This window comes from Calliopsis andreniformis, unplaced genomic scaffold (genome assembly GCF_051401765.1).
Source record: "Calliopsis andreniformis isolate RMS-2024a unplaced genomic scaffold, iyCalAndr_principal scaffold0008, whole genome shotgun sequence".
NCBI classification, from domain to species: Eukaryota; Metazoa; Arthropoda; class Insecta; order Hymenoptera; family Andrenidae; genus Calliopsis; species Calliopsis andreniformis.
The window spans coordinates 639,363-667,272 of NW_027480426.1; positions in this window are offsets into that span (position 1 = coordinate 639,363).

Sequence of the window (27,910 nt, forward strand, 5' to 3'; positions counted from 1 at the left end):
CCTAGAGTGAAGTCTAGGTTGCCCGGAACGTAGAAATGGCCATCACTTTCATACTGGTTGCAATTATTCGTTTTATACGATGGAAAAACTGTTGTATTTATACTGTATTTTATGCTTCTGACGTTGACTTCTAACGCACTAACTATTCGATCTGGTGGAGCAACGCCCTATAGTGAAACCTAGGTTGCCCGGAACGTAGAAATGACCATTACTTTCACACTCTTTGCAATTATTCATTTTATACGATGGAAAAGCCGTTGCATTTATATTGTATTTTATGCTTCTGGCGTTGACTTCTTAGGCCCTAACTATTCGATCTGGTGGAGCAACGCCTTAGAGTGACGCCGAGGTTGCCCGGAACGTAGAAATGACCATATCTTTCACACTGGTTGCTATTGTTCCTGTTATACGATGGAAAAGCTGTTGTATTTATATTGTACCTTATGCTTCTGGCGTCGACTTCTAAGGCCCTAACTATTCGATCTGGTGGAGCAACGCCCTAGGGTGAAGCCTAGGTTGCCCGGATAGTAGAAATGACCATAACTTTCATAGTGGTTGCAATTCTTCGTTTTATACGATGGAAAAACTGTTGTATTTATATTGTATTTAATGCTTCTGGCGTTGACTTCTGAGGCCCAAACTATTCGATCTGTTGGAGCAACGCCCTAGAGTGAAGCCTTGGTTTCCCGAACGTAGAAATGGCCATGACTTTCATACTGGTTGCAATTATTCGTTTTATACGATGGAAAAACTGTTGTATTTATACTGTATTTTATGCTTCTGACGTTGACTTCTAACGCACTAACTATTCGATCTGGTGGAGCAGAGCCCTAGAGTGAAACCTCGGTTGCCCGGAACGTAGAAATGACCATTACTTTCACACTCTTTGCAATTATTCATTTTATGCCATGGAAAAGCTGTTGCATTTATATTGTATTTTATGCTTCTGGCGTTGACTTCTTAGGCCGTAACTATTCGATCTGGTGGAGCAACGCCTTAGAGTGACGCCTAGGTTGCCCGGAACGGAGAAATGAGCATATCTTTCACACTGGTTGCTATTGATCCTGTTATACGATGGAAAAGCTGTTGTACTTATATTGTACCTTATGCTTCTGGCGTTGACTTCTAAGGCCCTAACTATTCGATCTGGTGGATCAACGCCCTAGGGTGAAGCCTGGGTTGCCCGGATAGTAGAAATGACCATAACTTTCATAGTGGTTGCAATTATTCGTTTTATACGATGGAAAAATTGTTGTATTTATATCGTATTTTATGCTTCTGGCGTTGGCTTCTTAGGCCCTAACTATTCGATCTGGTGGAGCAACGCCCTAGAGTGAAGCCTAGGTTGCCCGTAACGTCGAAATGACCATCACTTTCAAACTGGTTACAATTATTCCTGTTATACGATGGAAAAACTGTTGTATTTTTATTGCATTTTATGCTTCGGGCGTTGACTTCTAAGGCCCTAACTATTCAATCTGTTGGAGCAACTCCCTAGGGTGAAGCCTAGGTTGCCCGGAAAGTAGAAATGTCCATAACTTTCATACTGGTTGCAATTATTCGTTTTATACGATGGAAAAACTGTTGTATTTATATTGTATTTAATGCTTCTGGCGTTGACTTCTGAGGCCCAAACTATTCGATCTGTTGGAGCAACGCCCTAGAGTGAAGCCTTGGTTTCCCGAACGTAGAAATGACCATGACTTTCATACTGGTTGCAATTATTCGTTTTATACGATGGAAAAACTGTTGTATTTATATTGTATTTTATGCTTCTGGCGTTGTCTTCTAAGGCACTAACTGTTCGATCTGGTGGTGCAACGCCCTAGAGTGAGGCCTAGGTTGCCCGGAACGTAGAAATGACCATAACTTTCACACTGGTTGCAATTATTCGTTTTATACGATGGAAAAACTGTTGTATTTATATTGTATTTTATGCTTCTGGCGTTCACTTCTTAGGCCTTAACTATTCGATCTGGTGGAACAACGCACTAGGGTGAAGACTAGGTTTCCCGGAACGTAGAAATGGCCATAACTTTCACACTGGTAGCAATTATTCGATTTATACAATGGAAAAACTGTTCTATTTATTTTGTGTTTTATGTTTCGCGCGTTGTCTTCTAAGGCCCTAACTATTCGGTCTGGTGCAGCATCGCCCTAGGGTGAAGCCTAGGTTGCCCGGAAAATAGAAATGTCCATAACTTTCATACTGGTTGCAATTATTCGTTTTATACGATGGAAAAACTGATGTATTTATACTGTATTTTATGCTTCTGACGTTGACTTCTAACGCACTAACTATTCGATCTGGTGGAGCAACGCCCTAGAGTGAAACCTAGTTTGCCCGGAACGTAGAAATGACCATATCTTTCACACTGGTTGCTATTGTTCCTGTTATACGATGGAAAAGCTGTTGTATTTATACTGTACCTTATGCTTCTGGCGTTGACTTCTAAGGCCCTAACTATTCGATCTGGTGGAGCAACGCCCTAGGGTGAAGCCTAGGTTGCCCGGATAGTAGAAATGACCATAACATTCATAGTGGTTGCAATTATTCGTTTTATACGATGGAAAAACTGTTGTATTTATATTGTATTTAATGCTTCTGGCGTTGACTTCTGAGGCCCAAACTATTCGATCTGTTGGAGCAACGCCCTAGAGTGAAGCCTTGGTTTGCCGAACGTAGAAATGACCATGACTTTCATACTGGTTGCAATTATTCGTTTTATACGATGGAAAAACTGTTGTATTTATATTGTATTTTATGCTTCTGGCGTTGATTTCTAAGGCACTAACTGTTCGATCTGGTGGTGCAACGCCCTAGAGTGAAGCTTAGGTTGCCCAGAACATAGAAATGACCATAACCTTCACACTGGTGGCTATTATTCGTTTTATTCGATGGAAAAACTGTTGTATTTATATTGTATTTTATGCTTCTGGCGCTGACTTCATAGGCCCTAACTATTCGATCTGGTGGTACAACGCCCTAGAGTGAAGTCTAGGTTGCCCGGAACGTAGAAATGACCATCACTTTCACACTGGTTGCATTTATTCGTATTATAGGATGGAAAACCTGTTGTATTTATATTGTATTTTATGCTCCTGGTGTTGACTTCTTAGGCCCTAACTATTCGATCTGGTGGAGCAACGCCCTAGAGTGAAGCCTAGGTTGCCCGCAACGTAGAAATGACAATCACTTTCAAACTGGTTACAATTATTCCTGTTATACGATGGAAAAACTGTTGTATTTTTATTGCATTTTATGCTTCGGGCGTTGACTTCTAAGGCCCTAACTATTCAATCTGTTGGAGCAACGCCCTAGGGTGAAGCCTAGGCTGCCCGGAAAGTAGAAATGTCCATAACTTTCATACTGGTTGCAATTATTCGTTTTATACGACGGAAAAACTGTTGTATCTATATTGTATTTTATGCTTCTGACGTTGACTTGTAAGGCACCAACTATTCGATCTGGTGGAACAACGCACTAGGGTGAAGCCTAGGTTTCCCGGAACGTAGAAATGACCATAACTTTCACACTGGTAGCAATTATTCGATTTATACAATGGACAAACGGTTCTATTTATTTTGTGATTTATGTTCCGCGCGTTGACTTCTAAGGCCCTAACTATTCGATCTGGTGGAGCAACGCCCTAGAGTGAAACCTAGGTTGCCCGGAAAGTAGAAATGTCCATAACTTTCATACTGGTTGCAATTATTCGTTTTATACGATGGAAAAACTGTTGTATTTATACTGTATTTTATGCTTCTGACGTTGACTTCTAACGCACTAACTATTCGATCTGGTGGAGCAACGCCCTATAGTGAAACCTAGGTTGCCCGGAACGTAGAAGTGACCATTACTTTCACACTCTTTGCAATTATTCATTTTATACGATGGAAAAGCCGTTGCATTTATATTGTATTTTATGCTTCTGGCGTTGACTTCATAGGCCCTAACTATTCGATCTGGTGGAGCAACGCCTTAGAGTGACGCCTAGGTTGCCCGGAACGTAGAAATGACCATATCTTTCACACTGGTTGCTATTGTTCCTGTTATACGATGGAAAAGCTGTTGTATTTATATTGTACCTTATGCTTCTGGCGTTGACTTCTAAGGCCCTAGCTATTCGATCTGGTGGAGCAACGCCCTAGGGTGAAGCCTAGGTTGCCCGGATAGTAGAAATGACCATAACTTTCATAGTGGTTGCAATTCTTCGTTTTATACGATGGAAAAACTGTTGTATTTATATTGTATTTTATGCTTCTGGCGTTGACTTCTGAGGCCCAAACTATTCGATCTGTTGGAGCAACGTCCTAGAGTGAAGCCTTGGTTTCCCGAACGTAGAAATGACCATGACTTTCATACTGGTTGCAATTATTCGTTTTATACGATGGAAAAACTGTTGTATTTATATTGTATTTTATGCTTCTGGCGTTGACTTCTAAGGCACTAACTGTTCGATCTGGTGGTGCAACGCCCTAGAGTGAAGCTTAGGTTGCCCAGAACATAGAAATGACCATAACCTTCACACTGGTGGCTATTATTCGTTTTATACGATGGAAAAACTGTTGTATTTATATTGTATTTAATGCTTCTGGCGTTCACTTCTTAGGCCTTAACTATGCGATCTGGTGGTACAACGCCCTAGAGTGAAGTCTAGGTTGCCCGGAACGTAGAAATGGCCATCACTTTCATACTGGTTGCAATTATTCGTTTTATACGATGGAAAAACTGTTGTATTTATACTGTATTTTATGCTTCTGACGTTGACTTCTAACGCACTAACTATTCGATCTGGTGGAGCAACGCCCTATAGTGAAACCTAGGTTGCCCGGAACGTAGAAATGACCATTACTTTCACACTCTTTGCAATTATTCATTTTATACGATGGAAAAGCCGTTGCATTTATATTGTATTTTATGCTTCTGGCGTTGACTTCTTAGGCCCTAACTATTCGATCTGGTGGAGCAACGCCTTAGAGTGACGCCGAGGTTGCCCGGAACGTAGAAATGACCATATCTTTCACACTGGTTGCTATTGTTCCTGTTATACGATGGAAAAGCTGTTGTATTTATATTGTACCTTATGCTTCTGGCGTCGACTTCTAAGGCCCTAACTATTCGATCTGGTGGAGCAACGCCCTAGGGTGAAGCCTAGGTTGCCCGGATAGTAGAAATGACCATAACTTTCATAGTGGTTGCAATTCTTCGTTTTATACGATGGAAAAACTGTTGTATTTATATTGTATTTAATGCTTCTGGCGTTGACTTCTGAGGCCCAAACTATTCGATCTGTTGGAGCAACGCCCTAGAGTGAAGCCTTGGTTTCCCGAACGTAGAAATGACCATGACTTTCATACTGGTTGCAATTATTCGTTTTATACGATGGAAAAACTGTTGTATTTATATTGTATTTTATGCTTCTGGCGTTGACTTCTAAGGCACTAACTGTTCGATCTGGTGGTGCAACGCCCTAGAGTGAAGCTTAGGTTGCCCAGAACATAGAAATGACCATAACCTTCACACTGGTGGCTATTATTCGTTTTATACGATGGAAAAACTGTTGTATTTATATTGTATTTAATGCTTCTGGCGTTCACTTCTTAGGCCTTAACTATGCGATCTGGTGGTACAACGCCCTAGAGTGAAGTCTAGGTTGCCCGGAACGTAGAAATGGCCATCACTTTCATACTGGTTGCAATTATTCGTTTTATACGATGGAAAAACTGTTGTATTTATACTGTATTTTATGCTTCTGACGTTGACTTCTAACGCACTAACTATTCGATCTGGTGGAGCAGAGCCCTAGAGTGAAACCTCGGTTGCCCGGAACGTAGAAATGACCATTACTTTGACACTCTTTGCAATTATTCATTTTATGCCATGGAAAAGCTGTTGCATTTATATTGTATTTTATGCTTCTGGCGTTGACTTCTTAGGCCGTAACTATTCGATCTGGTGGAGCAACGCCTTAGAGTGACGCCTAGGTTGCCCGGAACGGAGAAATGAGCATATCTTTCACACTGGTTGCTATTGATCCTGTTATACGATGGAAAAGCTGTTGTACTTATATTGTACCTTATGCTTCTGGCGTTGACTTCTAAGGCCCTAACTATTCGATCTGGTGGATCAACGCCCTAGGGTGAAGCCTGGGTTGCCCGGATAGTAGAAATGACCATAACTTTCATAGTGGTTGCAATTATTCGTTTTATACGATGGAAAAATTGTTGTATTTATATCGTATTTTATGCTTCTGGCGTTGGCTTCTTAGGCCCTAACTATTCGATCTGGTGGAGCAACGCCCTAGAGTGAAGCCTAGGTTGCCCGTAACGTCGAAATGACCATCACTTTCAAACTGGTTACAATTATTCCTGTTATACGATGGAAAAACTGTTGTATTTTTATTGCATTTTATGCTTCGGGCGTTGACTTCTAAGGCCCTAACTATTCAATCTGTTGGAGCAACTCCCTAGGGTGAAGCCTAGGTTGCCCGGAAAGTAGAAATGTCCATAACTTTCATACTGGTTGCAATTATTCGTTTTATACGATGGAAAAACTGTTGTATTTATATTGTATTTAATGCTTCTGGCGTTGACTTCTGAGGCCCAAACTATTCGATCTGTTGGAGCAACGCCCTAGAGTGAAGCCTTGGTTTCCCGAACGTAGAAATGACCATGACTTTCATACTGGTTGCAATTATTCGTTTTATACGATGGAAAAACTGTTGTATTTATATTGTATTTTATGCTTCTGGCGATGACTTCTAAGGCACTAACTGTTCGATCTGGTGGTGCAACGCCCTAGAGTGAAGCTTAGGTTGCCCGGAACATAGAAATGACCATAACCTTCACACTGGTGGCTATTATTCGTTTTATTCGATGGAAAAACTGTTATATTTATATTGTATTTTATGCTTCTGGCGCTGACTTCTTAGGCCCTAGCTATTCGATCTGGTGGTACAACGCCCTAGAGTGAAGTCTAGGTTGCCCGGAACGTAGAAATGGCCATCACTTTCACACTGGTTGCATTTATTCATATTATAGGATGGAAAACCTGTTGTATTTATATTGTATTTTATGCTCCTGGTGTTGACTTCTTAGGCCCTAACTATTCGATGTGGTGGAGCAACGCCCTAGAGTGAAGCCTATGTTGCCCGGAACGTAGAAATGACCATAACTTTCACACTGGTTGCAATTATTCGTTTTATACGATGGAAAAACTGTTGTATTTTTATTGCATTTTATGCTTCTGGCGTTCACTTCTTGGGCCTTAACTATTCGATCTGTTGGAGCAACGCCCTAGAGTGAAGCCTTGGTTTCCCGGAACGTAGAAATGACCATGACTTTCATACTGGTTGCAATTATTCGTTTTATACGATGGAAAAACTGTTGTATTTATATTGTATTTTATGCTTCTGGTGTTGACTTCTTAGGCCCTAACTGTTCGATCTGTTGGAGCAACGCCCTAGAGTGAAGCCTAGGTTGCCCGGAACGTAGAAATGACCATAACTTTCACACTGGTAGCAATTATTCGATTTATACAATGCACAAACGGTTCTATTTATTTTGTGTTTTATGTTCCGCGCGTTGACTTCTAAGGCCCTAACTATTCGATCAGGTGGAGCAACGCCCTAGAGTGAAACCTAGGTTGCCCGGAAGGTAGAAATGTCCATAACTTTCATACTGGTTGCAATTATTCGTTTTATACGATGGAAAAACTGTTGTATTTATACTGTATTTTATGCTTCTGACGTTGACTTCTAACGCACTAGCTATTCGATCTGGTGGAGCATCGCCCTAGAGTGAAACCTAGGTTGCCCGGAACGTAGAAATGACCATTACTTTCACACACTTTGCAATTATTCATTTTATACGATGGAAAATCTGTTGCATTTATATTGTATTTTATGCTTCTGGCGTTGACTTCTTAGGCCGTAACTATTCCATCTGGTGGAGCAACGCCTTAGAGTGACGCCTAGGTTGCCCGGAACGGAGAAATGAGCATATCTTTCACACTGGTTGCTATTGATCCTGTTATACGATGGAAAAGCTGTTGTACTTATATTGTACCTTATGCTTCTGGCGTTGACTTCTAAGGCCCTAACTATTCGATCTGGTGGATCAACGCCCTAGGGTGAAGCCTGGGTTGCCCGGATAGTAGAAATGACCATAACTTTCATAGTGGTTGCAATTATTCGTTTTATACGATGGAAAAATTGTTGTATTTATATCGCATTTTATGCTTCTGGCGTTGGCTTCTTAGGCCCTAACTATTCGATCTGGTTTAGCAACGCCCTAGGGTGAAGCCTAGGTTGCCCGGATAGTAGAAATGACCATAACTTTCAAACTGGTTACAATTATTCCTGTTATACGATGCAAAAACTGTTGTGTTTTTATTGCATTTTATGCTTCGGGCGTTGACTTCTAAGGCCCTAACTATTCAGTCTGTTGGAGCAACTCCCTAGGGTGAAGCCTAGGTTGCCCGGAAAGTAGAAATGTCCATAAATTTCATACTGGTTGCAATTATTCGTCTTATACGATGGAAAAACTGTTGTATTTATATTGTATTTTAAGCTTCTGACGTTGACTTCTAAGGCACCATCTATTCGATCTGGTGGAGCAACGCCCTAGAGTGAGGCCTAGGTTGCCCGGAACGTAGAAATGACCATAACTTTCACACTGGTTGCAATTATTCGTTTAATACGATGGAAAAACTGTTGTATTTATATTGTATTTTATGCTTCTGGCGTTCACTTCTTAGTCCTTAACTATTCGATCTGGTGGAACAACGCACTAGGGTGAAGCCTAGGTTTCCCGGAACGTAGAAATGGCCATAACTTTCACACTGGTAGCAATTATTCGATTTATACAATGGAAAAACTGTTCTATTTATTTTGTGTTTTATGTTTCGCGCGTTGTCTTCTAAGGCCCTAACTATTCGATCTGGTGCAGCAACGCCCTAGGGTGAAACCTAGTTTGCCCGGAACGTAGAAATGACCATATCTTTCACACTGGTTGCTATTGTTCCTGTTATACGATGGAAAAGCTGTTGTATTTATACTGTACCTTATGCTTCTGGCGTTGACTTCTAAGGCCCTAACTATTCGATCTGGTGGAGCAACGCCCTAGGGTGAAGCCTAGGTTGCCCGGATAGTAGAAATGACCATAACTTTCATAGTGGTTGCAATTATTCGTTTTATACGATGGAAAAACTGTTGTATTTATATTGTATTTAATGCTTCTGGCGTTGACTTCTGAGGCCCAAACTATTCGATCTGTTGGAGCAACGCCCTAGAGTGAAGCCTTGGTTTCCCGAACGTAGAAATGACCATGACTTTCATACTGGTTGCAATTATTCGTTTTATACGATGGAAAAACTGTTGTATTTATGTTGTATTTTATGCTTCTGGCGTTGACTTCTAAGGCACTAACTGTTCGATCTGGTGGTGCAACGCCCTAGAGTGAAGCTTAGGTTGCCCAGAACATAGAAATGACCATAACCTTCACACTGGTGGCTATTATTCGTTTTATACGATGGAAAAACTGTTGTATTTATATTGTATTTAATGCTTCTGGCGTTCACTTCTTAGGCCTTAACTATGCGATCTGGTGGTACAACGCCCTAGAGTGAAGTCTAGGTTGCCCGGAACGTAGAAATGGCCATCACTTTCATACTGGTTGCAATTATTCGTTTTATACGATGGAAAAACTGTTGTATTTATACTGTATTTTATGCTTCTGACGTTGACTTCTAACGCACTAACTATTCGATCTGGTGGAGCAGAGCCCTAGAGTGAAACCTCGGTTGCCCGGAACGTAGAAATGACCATTACTTTCACACTCTTTGCAATTATTCATTTTATGCCATGGAAAAGCTGTTGCATTTATATTGTATTTTATGCTTCTGGCGTTGACTTCTTAGGCCGTAACTATTCGATCTGGTGGAGCAACGCCTTAGAGTGACGCCTAGGTTGCCCGGAACGGAGAAATGAGCATATCTTTCACACTGGTTGCTATTGATCCTGTTATACGATGGAAAAGCTGTTGTACTTATATTGTACCTTATGCTTCTGGCGTTGACTTCTAAGGCCCTAACTATTCGATCTGGTGGATCAACGCCCTAGGGTGAAGCCTGGGTTGCCCGGATAGTAGAAATGACCATAGCTTTCATAGTGGTTGCAATTATTCGTTTTATACGATGGAAAAATTGTTGTATTTATATCGTATTTTATGCTTCTGGCGTTGGCTTCTTAGGCCCTAACTATTCGATCTGGTGGAGCAACGCCCTAGAGTGAAGCCTAGGTTGCCCGTAACGTCGAAATGACCATCACTTTCAAACTGGTTACAATTATTCCTGTTATACGATGGAAAAACTGTTGTATTTTTATTGCATTTTATGCTTCGGGCGTTGACTTCTAAGGCCCTAACTATTCAATCTGTTGGAGCAACTCCCTAGGGTGAAGCCTAGGTTGCCCGGAAAGTAGAAATGTCCATAACTTTCATACTGGTTGCAATTATTCGTTTTATACGATGGAAAAACTGTTGTATTTATATTGTATTTAATGCTTCTGGCGTTGACTTCTGAGGCCCAAACTATTCGATCTGTTGGAGCAACGCCCTAGAGTGAAGCCTTGGTTTCCCGAACGTAGAAATGACCATGACTTTCATACTGGTTGCAATTATTCGTTTTATACGATGGAAAAACTGTTGTATTTATATTGTATTTTATGCTTCTGGCGATGACTTCTAAGGCACTAACTGTTCGATCTGGTGGTGCAACGCCCTAGAGTGAATCTTAGGTTGCCCGGAACATAGAAATGACCATGACCTTCACACTGGTGGCTATTATTCGTTTTATTCGATGGAAAAACTGTTATATTTATATTGTATTTTATGCTTCTGGCGCTGACATCTTAGGCCCTAGCTATTCGATCTGGTGGTACAACGCCCTAGAGTGAAGTCTAGGTTGCCCGGAACGTAGAAATGGCCATCACTTTCACACTGGTTGCATTTATTCATATTATAGGATGGAAAACCTGTTGTATTTATATTGTATTTTATGCTCCTGGTGTTGACTTCTTAGGCCCTAACTATTCGATGTGGTGGAGCAACGCCTTAGAGTGAAGCCTATGTTGCCCGGAACGTAGAAATGACCATAACTTTCACACTGGTTGCAATTATTCGTTTTATACGATGGAAAAACTGTTGTATTTTTATTGCATTTTATGCTTCTGGCGTTCACTTCTTGGGCCTTAACTATTCGATCTGTTGGAGCAACGCCCTAGAGTGAAGCCTTGGTTTCCCGGAACGTAGAAATGACCATGACTTTCATACTGGTTGCAATTATTCGTTTTATACGATGGAAAAACTGTTGTATTTATATTGTATTTTATGCTTCTGGTGTTGACTTCTTAGGCCCTAACTGTTCGATCTGTTGGAGCAACGCCCTAGAGTGAAGCCTAGGTTGCCCGGAACGTAGAAATGACCATAACTTTCACACTGGTAGCAATTATTCGATTTATACAATGCACAAACGGTTCTATTTATTTTGTGTTTTATGTTCCGCGCGTTGACTTCTAAGGCCCTAACTATTCGATCAGGTGGAGCAACGCCCTAGAGTGAAACCTAGGTTGCCCGGAAGGTAGAAATGTCCATAACTTTCATACTGGTTGCAATTATTCGTTTTATACGATGGAAAAACTGTTGTATTTATACTGTATTTTATGCTTCTGACGTTGACTTCTAACGCACTAGCTATTCGATCTGGTGGAGCATCGCCCTAGAGTGAAACCTAGGTTGCCCGGAACGTAGAAATGACCATTACTTTCACACACTTTGCAATTATTCATTTTATACGATGGAAAATCTGTTGCATTTATATTGTATTTTATGCTTCTGGCGTTGACTTCTTAGGCCGTAACTATTCGATCTGGTGGAGCAACGCCTTAGAGTGACGCCTAGGTTGCCCGGAACGGAGAAATGAGCATATCTTTCACACTGGTTGCTATTGATCCTGTTATACGATGGAAAAGCTGTTGTACTTATATTGTACCTTATGCTTCTGGCGTTGACTTCTAAGGCCCTAACTATTCGATCTGGTGGATCAACGCCCTAGGGTGAAGCCTGGGTTGCCCGGATAGTAGAAATGACCATAACTTTCATAGTGGTTGCAATTATTCGTTTTATACGATGGAAAAATTGTTGTATTTATATCGTATTTTATGCTTCTGGCGTTGGCTTCTTAGGCCCTAACTATTCGATCTGGTGGAGCAACGCCCTAGGGTGAAGCCTAGGTTGCCCGGATAGTAGAAGTGACCATAACTTTCAAACTGGTTACAATTATTCCTGTTATACGATGCAAAAACTGTTGTGTTTTTATTGCATTTTATGCTTCGGGCGTTGACTTCTAAGGCCCTAACTATTCAGTCTGTTGGAGCAACTCCCTAGGGTGAAGCCTAGGTTGCCCGGAAAGTAGAAATGTCCATAAATTTCATACTGGTTGCAATTATTCGTCTTATACGATGGAAAAACTGTTGTATTTATATTGTATTTTAAGCTTCTGACGTTGACTTCTAAGGCACCATCTATTCGATCTGGTGGAGCAACGCCCTAGAGTGAGGCCTAGGTTGCCCGGAACGTAGAAATGACCATAACTTTCACACTGGTTGCAATTATTCGTTTTATACGATGGAAAAACTGTTGTATTTAAATTGTATTTTATGCTTCTGGCGTTCACTTCTTAGTCCTTAACTATTCGATCTGGTGGAACAACGCACTAGGGTGAAGCCTAGGTTTCCCGGAACGTAGAAATGGCCATAACTTTCACACTGGTAGCAATTATTCGATTTATACAATGGAAAAACTGTTCTATTTATTTTGTGTTTTATGTTTCGCGCGTTGTCTTCTAAGGCCCTAACTATTCGATCTGGTGCAGCATCGCCCTAGGGTGAAACCTAGTTTGCCCGGAACGTAGAAATGACCATATCTTTCACACTGGTTGCTATTGTTCCTGTTATACGATGGAAAAGCTGTTGTATTTATACTGTACCTTATGCTTCTGGCGTTGACTTCTAAGGCCCTAACTATTCGATCTGGTGGAGCAACGCCCTAGGGTGAAGCCTAGGTTGCCCGGATAGTAGAAATGACCATAACTTTCATAGTGGTTGCAATTATTCGTTTTATACGATGGAAAAACTGTTGTATTTATATTGTACTTTATGCTTCTGGCGTTCACTTCGTGGGCCTTAACTATTCGATCGGGTAGAACAACGCCCTAGGGTGAAGCCTAGGTTGCCCGGAAAGTAGAAATGTCCATAACTTTCATACTGGTTGCAATTATTCGTTTTATACGATGGAAAAACTGTTGTATTTATATTGTTGCGAGCACCCGGTACACAGCCACGGCCAACTGGTGCTCGCGAGAAGAATAATCGAAAATCGAAAGAGATCGATTAGAGTGACAGCTGTCAAGCTGTCAGTGGAGACCGCGATCGCGAGTGAATTGGTTGTACGCGAAACTATCGGCCAACTAACTGTATACTCAAGTGTAAATAAAGTGTATTATAAACTAAAATGCCCCGTGGAGTTCCTCGAGCGGCGGTGGGCCGTCGCCGGCGGACCTACCGTCGCAACAGTGGTGTCAGAAGTGGGATTCCACCCGGGATGGATCTCGCTTCCGGCGACCCTCTCCGCGTATTTTGCAGAGAACTGAACGAGTCTCTGATGCATCAACTACAGGAACAGCGGAGAATGATTGAGGAACAACGGAGCGCCGATCGGGTGAGGCAGGAGGAGACCGCGGCTTTCTTACAAGCTCGCGTTGAGGCCCTGCTAGTCGCCGATCGAGCCGTACAGGAGGAGACCGCAGCCGCTATGCGTGCTCGCGTTGAGGCCCTGGAACGGCGGATGCAGGTGACGTGTATACCTGCAGCTGTAGATAGCGCGATATGTGGTGCGGGGAGTGCGGGATTCGGGTCGGTCGGAGCGAGGGCTGCTGTAAATAATGTAAATAGTAGCGAAGTAGTTGCACCCCCTTCGATCGCTCCGGGTCCCTCGGCTGCCCCGACCTGTTTCTCGTTGCCGTGTCCGGGTTTGCCTGTCGCGGGGGATTGTGAACGCCGCGTACCCCTGAGCTTGGGATACGCGGTCAAGCCGGCGAGGTACGACGGAAGAACGTCCTGGGAAGAGTACCTCATTCAGTTCGAGGCGGTGGCGCGGGCAAATGGTTGGGACGGGGCGGCCAAAGCTACGGCTTTGATCGCTTCGTTGGACGGAACGGCAAGGGGAATCTTAACCTCTTCCTCTGCTGCCCAGTTACTAAATTACCCCTCCCTTATTTCGGCCCTGGAGCTCCGTTTTGGAGCTAGAAATTTGGCAAATTTGAATTACGTATTGTTTCAAAACTGCCGGCAGCGGGGGGGAGAGTCGATTTCGTCGCTTGCGGCCGAAGTAGAGAGGTTGGCCAGGGCTGCTTTCGCAGATTGTCCTGCGGAAGTGCGAGACAAGCTGGCGGCCTCTCAATTTATTTCGGCGCTACGCAGCGACGAAATGCGGAAAGTGCTGCGCCTCGGCGGGTTCGCTACCTTGGGGGCTGCGGTGACGAGGGCCCTCGAGGTGGAGGCTGTGGAGGCGCTGTCGCGTACCCCGACGCGGCGTGAAGAACCATCTATTAATACTGTATGTTCTGAATTTCGAGGAGTTAGCTTGACAAGGCGCAAGAGGAGGATGACCGCACCCTCTGGACGAGACAGAGGGTGCTGGACCTGCGGAGAGAACGGCCACCTGAGCAGAAACTGTCCTGACGGGAACAGTTCGAGGAAGAAGAGGAAACTAGCGGAAAACACGAAGAGGACTGCGTAGCGGGGGAGCGTCGGTCCTCAGCAATTCTGCCTCCGCCAACGAGGGATCACGGGGCTCGCATTCGACGAGCGAAGAGGATTAAAAAACAGCGTTGGGCAGAAAATCACGAGGCTCGCATTCGACGAGCGAAGAGGACACCGGGACAGCGTGGGACGGAGAACGATGCGGTTCAGCGTGGGACAGAAGACGCGGTGATCCATGGGCGAATCGGAAATGTCGAATGTGAGATGATCCTTGACACGGGCTCACCAGTAAATTTATTGAACAAGAATTTGTGTCCGCCCGGTGGCCTACGAGAAGCTCCATTGAAGATTCGCTCCAGCGTGGGAGAAGAAATGCCAGTGCTCGGTACGAAACTCCTGAAGCTACAGATTCAGGAGTTCGTTACCGAAGAAGAATTCTACGTCGTCGAGATGTTGGAACCGTGCATCCTTGGGATGACCTTCCTACGGAAGCATCGCTGCCAGATCGACCTGTTGCGGAATCTGGTTCGCCTGCCCGATAATCGGCTGGTACCGTTAAGAAGAACGGCAGAAGAGGAGGTACGAGGAAGAAAAGAAGACACAAGGAGGAAAGAAGAGGACGCGCCGGACCAAGCGGTACCAAAACACTTGGCAGGGCTGTACGAGCGATGCTGCACGGAGCTGTCCAATAGTCAGCGACAGCAGTTCGCGAAAATGTTGAACGAATACCAGGACGTGTTCGCTAGCGATTCAGATGAAGTGGGCAGGTGCGGAATAGTTAAACACCGCATTGACACCGGCGACCATTCCCCGATTAAACAGGCGCCGAGGAGACTACCGTTCAACCGGCGACAAGAAGTCGAAGATTTGCTTAAGAAGATGAAGGCTCAAGGCGTAATAGAAGAGTCGCTGAGCCCATGGTCGTCGCCAATCGTCCTCGTGAAAAAAAAGGACGGGTCCACGAGATTCTGCGTGGACTACCGCCGGCTGAACGATGTAACTAAGAAGGACTCCTATCCCCTGCCCAGGATCGAGGACACGTTGGACGCCCTAGTCGATTCAACCTGGTTCTCTACCTTGGATCTGCAAAGCGGATATTGGCAGATCCTGGTAGACGAAAGAGACCGCGAGAAGACTGCTTTCTGCGTAGGCGCAGGGCTATGGCAGTTCAAAGTCATGCCCTTTGGTTTGTGCAACGCGCCGGCTACGTTTGAGCGGTTGATGGAGAACGTGCTACAGGGGCTGAATTGGCGGATCTGCCTGGTCTATCTCGACGACGTCATCGTACACGGAAGAAGCTTCGAAGAGGAGTTAGATAACTTGCGATTGGTGTTCTCCCGATTAAGAAAAGCGAAGCTCCTGATGTCACCGAAGAAGTGTTCATTCTTCAAAAAGGAGGTGAAGTATTTGGGGCATGTTGTGACGGAGATGGGAGTGAAGACGGATCCTGAGAAGATTAAAGCAATTCAAGATTGGCCAGTCCCGCAAAACATAACCGAATTGAGAAGTTTCCTGGGACTGTGCACGTACTACAGGAAATTCGTAAAGAACTTTTCTCACATCGCAAAGCCCCTGCATCGCTTAACTGAGGATAGGCAACAATTCCAGTGGACAGGAGAGGCACAAAGAGCCTTCGAAGAATTGAAGAGGCGAATGACTGAGTCCCCTGTTCTGGCGTATCCTGTGCCAGGAGCTGACTTCGTGCTGGATACGGACGCCTCCGCTTTCGCCATTGGAGCGGTTCTCTCTCAGATACAGGAGGGACAGGAAAAGGTCATCGCCTATTTCTCCAAGACCCTTGGAAAGCCAGAACGCAACTACTGCGTGACCAGAAGAGAGTTACTCGCAGTAGTGAAGGCGGTGGGGCACTTTCACCATTATTTGTACGGGCGGAGATTCCTGCTAAGGACGGACCATGCAGCGCTGCGTTGGCTGATGTCCTTTAAGAATCCGGAAGGACAAGTGGCCCGATGGATCGAACGACTACAGGAGTATGATTTCGAAGTTCGCCATCGAGACGGAAAGGCACACGGGAACGCCGACGCACTATCCCGGAGACCGTGTGAGATTTCCGCTTGCAAGCGATGCTTACGCATGGAAAAGAACGAGGAGGAACTCAAGGCAACGAGAGTCCTGAGAACCCGATGCGAGACTGCGACGACAGAAGAATGGAAGAAAGCGCAGTCTGAAGACGAAGACGTCGGGAATATCCTCCGTTGGAAACAGCAAAGGCACAAACCCGACTGGCAGGAAATCGCAAAATACTCGCCCCTGACCAAATTCTATTGGACGGTGTGGGATTCCCTGGAAGTCAGAGAAGAGCTTCTATTCCGGAAGTGGGAATCCGCGAATGAAACAGCGTCCACGTGGCTTTTGGTTGTGCCCCAAGGGAAAGTACCGCAGGTCCTGCAAGAATGCCATGGATCCCCTATAGCAGGGCACTTTGGCATCAAGAAAACACTTGCGAAGGCACGGCAACAGTACTACTGGGCGAGCTGCCGCCGAGACGTGGAAGAGTGGTGCCAGCGCTGCAAGATATGCGCGGCGAAGAAAGGGCCACGACAGAAAGGAGCGGGACCCCTGAAGACTTATAACGTGGGAGCCCCCTTTGAAAGGATTGCACTGGATGTCGTGGGTCCACTTCCAAAGTCAAATGCAGGGAACAAATACTTGCTGGTAGTGGCCGACTATTTCACGAAGTGGCCAGAGGCGATACCCATGCCGAATCAGCAAGCCGTGACCGTAGCCAGGGCCCTCCTGGTGCACGTGATCAGTCGACACGGAGTCCCCTTGGAGCTACACTCGGACCAAGGAAGAAACTTCGAGTCGGCTGTGTTCCAGGAGTTGATGCGGATACTGGGAATCCGGAAGACTCGGACTACGCCGCTGCACCCCCAGTCAGATGGAATGGTGGAACGCCTGAATCGAACATTGCTGCAGTACCTGGCCATGTTCGTTTCGGAACACCAAAGAGACTGGGACGAATGGATCCCGCTATTCCTACTGGCGTATCGGTCCTCCAAACACGAGTCGACACAGATGACACCGTCAATGGTGCTTTATGGAGAAGAGATACGCCTCCCAGCTCATCTCTGGAGAGGATCCCCACCAGAGGAGGAGCATGACGATGCAGAGACAGAATACACCACTCGCATCAGAGAGAAGATGAAGAGGATCCATCGATTCGTTCGTCATTGCCTGGACTTGACCAGCACAAAAATGAAAACCTGGTACGATAGCCACGTCCGAGCAATCGTCTTCGTCCCAGGCGAAAAGGTCTGGTTGTTCCAACCACGGAGGACCAAAGGAAAATGTCCAAAACTCCAGTCCGACTGGGAAGGACCGTACACGGTGGAAGACAAACTAAATGACATCATCTACCGTATTCGACGCTCGCCGAGGTGCAAATGCAAGATCGTGCACGTGAACCGTTTGGCGAAGTATGAAGGGCAGGAACACCCATTCCCTTAGCAAGCATGACTTCAAGAGGATAACATGCAAAGAAGAGAAGAAACAAGGTCGCAAGAAACATCAAGAGGCAAGAGGAGAGCTAAGGGAAGCCGGAGGAAAACCCTTCACAGTATAGTTTCCCCAGTCAGCAACGAGAGGACGAACGAAGCAGCCATGAATCCCCACTTGGACGAGCAAGAATGTGGAGGACGTCATCGTGGGTCCCGTAGGACTGGACGCCTGTCTCCGTAAGACGTCTGAAGCCAGGTCTTGCGCTCCTGGCAGGACGCAGAGACGAGAGGGCGTCGCCTGCCACCGCGGGATGCCGGATGGTTTTCTCTGGCCAAACGCACGTCCAAGGTCACCGCCGAAGAAGAGAGATCAATCACAATACCGACAGGAAGTCGAAGGAGGGACCTGGAGACAATCAAGGAAGAATGGGAGTTCACGAAACTTCGGACCGTCCTCACCCAAGAAGAAGATGCGCCATCGAAGAAGACTAGGGTGAGTTTCCCTTCTCTACCCTTCGTACTGCTTCGCCGTCCAGGGACACAACGGCTACCATCGTGTGCCGCCCGGGGTCCGCAGTGCGGGCCGGCCGACAGCGGGTGGGGGACTTAACCGTACGCGGGTCTGCTTCCCCACACCGGAGAAGTCTCGCTTTCCCGGGAAGGCGGGCCTCCGGGGCCGGCCCCTGGATTTGCGGCGCACCTATGGATCTATATAGAGATCCCCTTGCCATACGAGGAATGATGATTCCTCGGTGGGAAACAAGGAGGTGCGTCCGGCGGGGTTGCTTCGTCGGGAGAGACCGTAGGGAACAGGACCCGAGAAAACGTCAAGAGAGAAGCACGCAAGTCACAAGAAGCAAGAGGAAGGGTGAGGAACCAAAGAAGAAAACTCCCATGGAAACAGGACCAGGTCCCAGAGAACCACCACCTTGCCCAAGGTTTTTGCGTGGTTTTCCTTGGGACAAAGGGCGAATGCCAAGGTGGCATCTGTCTGGAAAGGCCACGCAGGTATTATTCTTGTATACCTCTTTTTCCAGGCAGCAGTTTCCGAGTGCCGACCGTTCCAGAGGACTGACTTGAAGCGGTCGGGACGCCCGCTCTAGAAGGAGGGGAGCAATGTTGCGAGCACCCGGTACACAGCCACGGCCAACTGGTGCTCGCGAGAAGAATAATCGAAAATCGAAAGAGATCGATTAGAGTGACAGCTGTCAAGCTGTCAGTGGAGACCGCGATCGCGAGTGAATTGGTTGTACGCGAAACTATCGGCCAACTAACTGTATACTCAAGTGTAAATAAAGTGTATTATAAACTAAAATGCCCCGTGGAGTTCCTCGAGCGGCGGTGGGCCGTCGCCGGCGGACCTACCGTCGCAACAATATTGTATTTTATGCTTCTGGTGTTGACTTCTTAGGCCCTAACTATTCGATCTGGTGGAGCAACGCCCTAGAGTGAAGCCTAGGTTGCCCGGAACGTAGAAATGACCATCACTTTCAAACTAGTTACAATTATTCCTATTATACGATGGAAAAACTGTTGTATTTTTATTGCATTTTATGCTTCGGGCGTTGACTTCTAAGGCCCTAACTATTCAATCTGTTGGTGCAACGCCCTAGGGTGAAGCCTAGGTTGCCCCGAAAGTAGAAATGTCCATAACTTTCATACTTTTTGCAATTATTCGTTTTATACGATGGATAAACTGTTGTATTTATATTGTGTTTTATGCTTCTGGCGTTCACTTCTTAGGCCTTAACTATTCGATCTGGTGGAACAACGCACTAGGGTGAAGCCTAGGTTTCCCGGAACGTAGAAATGACCATAACCTTCACAGTGGTAGCAATTATTCGATTTATACAATGGACAAACGGTTCTATTTATTTTGTGTTTTATGTTCCGCGCGTTGACTTCTAAGGCCCTAACTATTCGATCTGGTGGAGCAACGCCCTAGAGTGAAACCTAGGTTGCCCGGAAAGTAGAAATGTCCATAACTTTCATACTGGTTGCAATTATTCGTTTTATACGATGGAAAAACTGTTGTATTTATATTGTATTTTATGCTTCTGACGTTGACTTCTAAGGCACCAACTATTCGATCTGGTGGAGCAACGCCCTAGAGTGAAGCCTAGGTTGCACGGAACGTAGAAATGACCATTACCTTCTCACTGTTTGCAATTATTCCTGTTATACGGTGGAAAAACTGTTGTATTTTTATTGTATTTTATGCTTCGGGTGTTTACTTCTAAACCCCTAACTATTCGATATGGTGGAGCCACATCCTAGGGTGAAGCCTAGGTTGCCCGGAACGTAGAAATGACCATAACTTTCACTCTTGTTGCAATTATTCGTTTTATACGATGGAAAAACTGTTGTATTTATACTGTATTTTATGCTTCTGACGTTGACTTCTAACGCACTAACTATTCTATCTGGTGGAGCAACGCCCTAGAGTGAAACCTAGTTTGCCCGGAACGTAGAAATGACCATATCTTTCACACTGGTTGCTATTGTTCCTGTTATACGATGGAAAAGCTGTTGTATTTATACTGTACCTTATGCTTCTGGCGTTGACTTCTAAGGCCCTAACTATTCGATCTGGTGGAGCAACGCCCTAGGGTGAAGCCTAGGTTGCCCGGATAGTAGAAATGACCATAACTTTCATAGTGGCTGCAATTATTCGTTTTATACGATGGAAAAACTGTTGTATTTATATTGTATTTAATGCTTCTGGCGTTGACTTCTGAGGCCCAAACTATTCGATCTGTTGGAGCAACGCCCTAGAGTGAAGCCTTGGTTTCCCGAACGTAGAAATGACCATGACTTTCATACTGGTTGCAATTATTCGTTTTATACGATGGAAAAACTGTTGTATTTATATTGTATTTTATGCTTCTGGCGTTGACTTCTAAGGCACTAACTGTTCGATCTGGTGGTGCAACGCCCTAGAGTGAAGCTTAGGTTGCCCAGAACATAGAAATGACCATAACCTTCACACTGGTGGCTATTATTCGTTTTATTCGATGGAAAAACTGTTGTATTTATATTGTATTTTATGCTTCTGGCGCTGACTTCTTAGGCCCTAACTATTCGATCTGGTGGTACAACGCCCTAGAGTGAAGTCTAGGTTGCCCGGAACGTAGAAATGACCATCACTTTCACACTGGTTGCATTTATTCATATTATAGGATGGAAAACCTGTTGTATTTATATTGTATTTTATGCTCCTGGTGTTGACTTCTTAGGCCCTAACTATTCGATCTGGTGGAGCAACGCCCTAGAGTGAAGCCTAGGTTGCCCGCAACGTAGAAATGACAATCACTTTCAAACTGGTTACAATTATTCCTGTTATACGATGGAAAAACTGTTGTATTTTTATTGCATTTTATGCTTCGGTCGTTGACTTCTAAGGCCCTAACTATTCCATCTGTTGGAGCAACGCCCTAGGGTGAAGCCTAGGTTGCCCGGAAAGTAGAAATGTCCATAACTTTCATACTGGTTGCAATTATTCGTTTTATACGACGGAAAAACTGTTGTATCTATATTGTATTTTATGCTTCTGACGTTGACTTGTAAGGCACCAACTATTCGATCTGGTGTCGCAACGCCCTAGAGTGAAGCCTATGTTGCCCGGAACGTAGAAATGACCATAACTTTCACACTGGTTGCAATTACTCGTTTTATACGATGGAAAAACTGTTGTATTTTTATTGTATTTTATGCTTCGGGTGTTTACTTCTAAACCCCTAACTATTCGATATGGTGGAGCCACATCCTAGGGTGAAGCCTAGGTTGCCCGGAACGTAGAAATGACCATAACTTTCACTCTGGTTGCAATTATTCGTTTTATACGATGGAAAAACTGTTGTATTTATATTGTACTTTATGCTTCTGGCGTTCACTTCGTGGGCCTTAACTATTCGATCGGGTAGAACAACGCCCTAGGGTGAAGCCTAGGTTGCCCGGAAAGTAGAAATGTCCATAACTTTCATACTGGTTGCAATTATTCGTTTTATACGATGGAAAAACTGTTGTATTTATATTGTATTTTATGCTTCTGGTGTTGACTTCTTAGGCCCTAACTATTCGATCTGGTGGAGCAACGCCCTAGAGTGAAGCCTAGGTTGCCCGGAACGTAGAAATGACTATCACTTTCAAACTAGTTACAATTATTCCTATTATACGATGGAAAAACTGTTGTATTTTTATTGCATTTTATGCTTCGGGCGTTGACTTCTAAGGCCCTAACTATTCAATCTGTTGGTGCAACGCCCTAGGGTGAAGCCTAGGTTGCCCCGAAAGTAGAAATGTCCATAACTTTCATACTTTTTGCAATTATTCGTTTTATACGATGGATAAACTGTTGTATTTATATTGTATTTTATGCTTCTGGCGTTGACTTCTAAGGCACTAAGTATTCGATATGGTGGAGCAACACCCTAGAGTGAAGCCTAGGTTACACGGAACGTAGAAATGACCATTACTTTCCCACTCTTTGCAATTATTCATTTTATACGATGGAAAAGCTGTTGCATTTATATTGTATTTTATGCTCCTGGTGTTGACTTCTTAGGCCCTAACTATTCGATCTGTTGGAGCAACGGCCTAGGGTGAAGCCTAGGTTGCCCGGAAAGTAGAAATGTCCATAACTTTCATACTGGTTGCAATTATTCGTTTTATACGATGGAAAAACTGTTGTATTTATATTGTATTTTATGCTTCTGGCGTTGACCTCTAAGGCACTAAGTATTCGATATGGTGGAGCAACACCCTAGAGTGAAGCCTAGGTTACACGGAACGTAGAAATGACCATTACTTTCCCACTCTTTGCAATTATTCATTTTATACGATGGAAAAGCTGTTGCATTTATATTGTATTTTATGCTCCTGGTGTTGACTTCTTAGGCCCTAACTATTCGATCTGGTGGAGCAACGCCCTAGAGTGAAGCCTAGGTTGCCCGGAACGTAGAAATGACCATCACTTTCAAACTGGTTACAATTATTCCTGTTATACGATGGAAAAGTGTTGTATTTTTATTGCATTTTATGCTTCGGGCGTTGACTTCTAAGTCCCTAACTATTCAATCTGTTGGAGCAACGCCCTGGGGTGAAGCCTAGGTTGCCCGGAAAGTAGAAATGTCCATAACTTTCATACTGGTTGCAATTATTCGTTTTATACGATGGAAAAACTGTTGTATTTATATTGTATTTTATGCTTCTGACTTTGACTTGTAAGGCACCAACTATTCGATCTGTTGGAGCAACGCCTTAAGGTGAAGCCTATGTTGCCCGGAACGTAGAAATGACCATAACTTTCACACTGGTTGCAATTATTCGTTTTATACGATGGAAAAACTGTTGTGTTTATATTGTATTTTATGCTTCTGGCGTTCACTTCTTAGGCCTTAACTATTCGATCTGGTGGAACGACGCACTAGGGTGAAGCCTAGGTTGCCCGGAACGTAGAAATAACCATAACTTTCACACTGGTAGCAATTATTCGATTTATACAATGGAAAAACTGTTCTATTTATTTTGTGTTTTATGTTTCGCGCGTTGACTTCTAAGTCCCTAACTATTCGATCTGGTGGAGCAACGCCCTAGAGTGAAACCTAGGTTGCCCGGGACGTAGAAATGACCATTACTTTCACACTCTTTGCAATTATTCATTTTATACGATGGAAAAGCTGTTGCATTTATATCGTATTTTATGCTTCTGGCGTTGACTTCTTAGGCCCTAACTATTCGATCTGGTGGAGCAACGCCCTAGAGTGAAGCCTAGGGTGCCCGGAAAGTAGAAATGACCATAACTTTCAAACTGGTTGCAATTATTCCTGTTATACGATGGAAAAACTGTTGTATTTATATTGTATTTTATGCTTCTGGCGTTGACTTCTAAGGCACTAAGTATTCGATATGGTGGAGCAACGCCCTAGAGTGAAGCCTAGGGTGCCCGGAACGTAGAAATGACCATCACTTTCAAACTGGTGGCAATTACTCCTGTAATATGATGGAAAAACTGTTGTATTTTTATTGCATTTTACGCTTCGGGGGTTGACTTCTAAGGAACTAACTCTCTATCTGTTGGAGCAACGCCCTAGGGTGAAACCTTGGTTGCCCGGAAAGTAGAAATGACCATAACTTTCATACTGGTTGCAATTATCCGTTTTATACGATGGTAAAACTGTTGTATTTATATTGTATTTTATGCTTCTGGCGTTCACTTCTTAGGCCTTAACTATTCGATCTGGTGGAACAACGCACTAGGGTGAAGCCTAGGTTGCCCGGAACGTAGAAATGACCTTAACTTTCACACTGGTAGCAATTATTCGATTTACACAATGGAAAAACTGTTCTATTTATTTTGTGTTTTATGTTCCGCGCGTTGACTTCTAAGGCCCTAACTATTCGATCTGGTGCAGCATCGCCCTAGGGTGAAGCCTAGGTTGCCCGGATAGTAGAAATGACCATAACTTTCATAGTGGTTGCAATTATTCGTTTTATACGATGGAAAAACTGTTGTATTTATACTGTATTTTATGCTTCTGACGTTGACTTCTAACGCACTAACTATTCGATCTGGTGGAGCAACGCCCTAGAGTGAAACCTATGTTGCCCGGGACGTAGAAATGACCATTACTTTCACACTCTATGCAATTATTCATTTTATACGATGGAAAAGCTGTTGCATTTATATTGTATTTTATGCTTCTGGAGTTGTCTTCTTGGGCCCTAACTATTCGACCTGGTGGAGCAACGCCTTAGAGTGACGCCTCGGTTGCCCGGAACGCAGAAATGACTATATCTTTCACACTGGTAGCTATTGTTCCTGTTATACGATGTAAAAGCTGTTGTATTTATATTGTACCTTATGCTTCTGGCGTTGACTTCTAAGGCCCTAACTATTCGGTCTGGTGGAGCAACGCCCTAGGGTGAAGCCTAGGTTGCCCGGACAGTAGAAATGACCACAACTTTCATAGTGGTTGCAATTATTCGTTTTATACGATGGAAAAGCTGTTGTATTTATATTGTATTTTATGCTTCTGGCGTTGACTTCTGAGGCCCTAACTATTCGATCTGTTGGAGCAACGCCCTAGAGTGAAGCCTTGGTTTCCCGGAACGTAGAAATGACCATGACTTTCATACTGGTTGCAATTATTCGTTTTATACGATGGAAGAACTGTTGTATTTATACTGTATTTTATGCTTCTGACGTTGACTTCTAGGGCACTAAGTATTCGATATGGTGGAGCAACGCCCTAGAGTGAAGCCTAGGGTGCCCGGAACGTAGAAATGACCATCACTTTCAAACTGGTTGCAATTACTCCTGTTATATGATGGAAAAACTGTTGCATTTTTATTGCATTTTATGCTTCGGGCGTTGACTTCTAAGGCACTAACTATTCAATCTGTTGGAGCAACGCCCTAGGGCGAAACCTAGGTTGCCCGGATAGTAGAAATGACCATAACTTTCATAGTGGTTGCAATTATTCGTTTTATACGATGGAAAAATTGTTGTATTTGTATTGTATTTTATGCTTCTGGCGTTCACTTCTGAGGCCCTAACTATTCGATCTGTTGGAGCAACGCCCTAGAGTGAAGCCTTGGTTTCCCGAAACGTAGAAATGACCGTGACTTTCATACTGGTTGCAATTATTCATATTATAGGATGGAAAACCTGTTGTATTTATATTGTATTTTATGCTTCTGGCGTTCACTTCTTAGGCCTTAACTATTCGATCTGGTGGAACGACGCACTAGGGTGAAGCCTAGGTTGCCCGGAACGTAGAAATAACCATAACTTTCACACTGGTAGCAATTATTCGATTTATACAATGGAAAAACTGTTCTATTTATTTTGTGTTTTATGTTTCGCGCGTTGACTTCTAAGTCCCTAACTATTCGATCTGGTGGAGCAACGCCCTAGAGTGAAACCTAGGTTGCCCGGGACGTAGAAATGACCATTACTTTCACACTCTTTGCAATTATTCATTTTATACGATGGAAAAGCTGTTGCATTTATATCGTATTTTATGCTTCTGGCGTTGACTTCTTAGGCCCTAACTATTCGATCTGGTGGAGCAACGCCCTAGAGTGAAGCCTAGGGTGCCCGGAAAGTAGAAATGACCATAACTTTCAAACTGGTTGCAATTATTCCTGTTATACGATGGAAAAACTGTTGTATTTATATTGTATTTTATGCTTCTGGCGTTGACTTCTAAGGCACTAAGTATTCGATATGGTGGAGCAACGCCCTAGAGTGAAGCCTAGGGTGCCCGGAACGTAGAAATGACCATCACTTTCAAACTGGTTGCAATTACTCCTGTAATATGATGGAAAAACTGTTGTATTTTTATTGCATTTTACGCTTCGGGGGTTGACTTCTAAGGAACTAACTCTCTATCTGTTGGAGCAACGCCCTAGGGTGAAACCTTGGTTGCCCGGAAAGTAGAAATGACCATAACTTTCATACTGGTTGCAATTATCCGTTTTATACGATGGTAAAACTGTTGTATTTATATTGTATTTTATGCTTCTGGCGTTCACTTCTTAGGCCTTAACTATTCGATCTGGTGGAACAACGCACTAGGGTGAAGCCTAGGTTGCCCGGAACGTAGAAATGACCTTAACTTTCACACTGGTAGCAATTATTCGATTTACACAATGGAAAAACTGTTCTATTTATTTTGTGTTTTATGTTCCGCGCGTTGACTTCTAAGGCCCTAACTATTCGATCTGGTGCAGCATCGCCCTAGGGTGAAGCCTAGGTTGCCCGGATAGTAGAAATGACCATAACTTTCATAGTGGTTGCAATTATTCGTTTTATACGATGGAAAAACTGTTGTATTTATACTGTATTTTATGCTTCTGACGTTGACTTCTAACGCACTAACTATTCGATCTGGTGGAGCAACGCCCTAGAGTGAAACCTATGTTGCCCGGGACGTAGAAATGACCATTACTTTCACACTCTATGCAATTATTCATTTTATACGATGGAAAAGCTGTTGCATTTATATTGTATTTTATGCTTCTGGAGTTGTCTTCTTGGGCCCTAACTATTCGACCTGGTGGAGCAACGCCTTAGAGTGACGCCTCGGTTGCCCGGAACGCAGAAATGACTATATCTTTCACACTGGTAGCTATTGTTCCTGTTATACGATGTAAAAGCTGTTGTATTTATATTGTACCTTATGCTTCTGGCGTTGACTTCTAAGGCCCTAACTATTCGGTCTGGTGGAGCAACGCCCTAGGGTGAAGCCTAGGTTGCCCGGACAGTAGAAATGACCACAACTTTCATAGTGGTTGCAATTATTCGTTTTATACGATGGAAAAGCTGTTGTATTTATATTGTATTTTATGCTTCTGGCGTTGACTTCTGAGGCCCTAACTATTCGATCTGTTGGAGCAACGCCCTAGAGTGAAGCCTTGGTTTCCCGGAACGTAGAAATGACCATGACTTTCATACTGGTTGCAATTATTCGTTTTATACGATGGAAGAACTGTTGTATTTATACTGTATTTTATGCTTCTGACGTTGACTTCTAGGGCACTAAGTATTCGATATGGTGGAGCAACGCCCTAGAGTGAAGCCTAGGGTGCCCGGAACGTAGAAATGACCATCACTTTCAAACT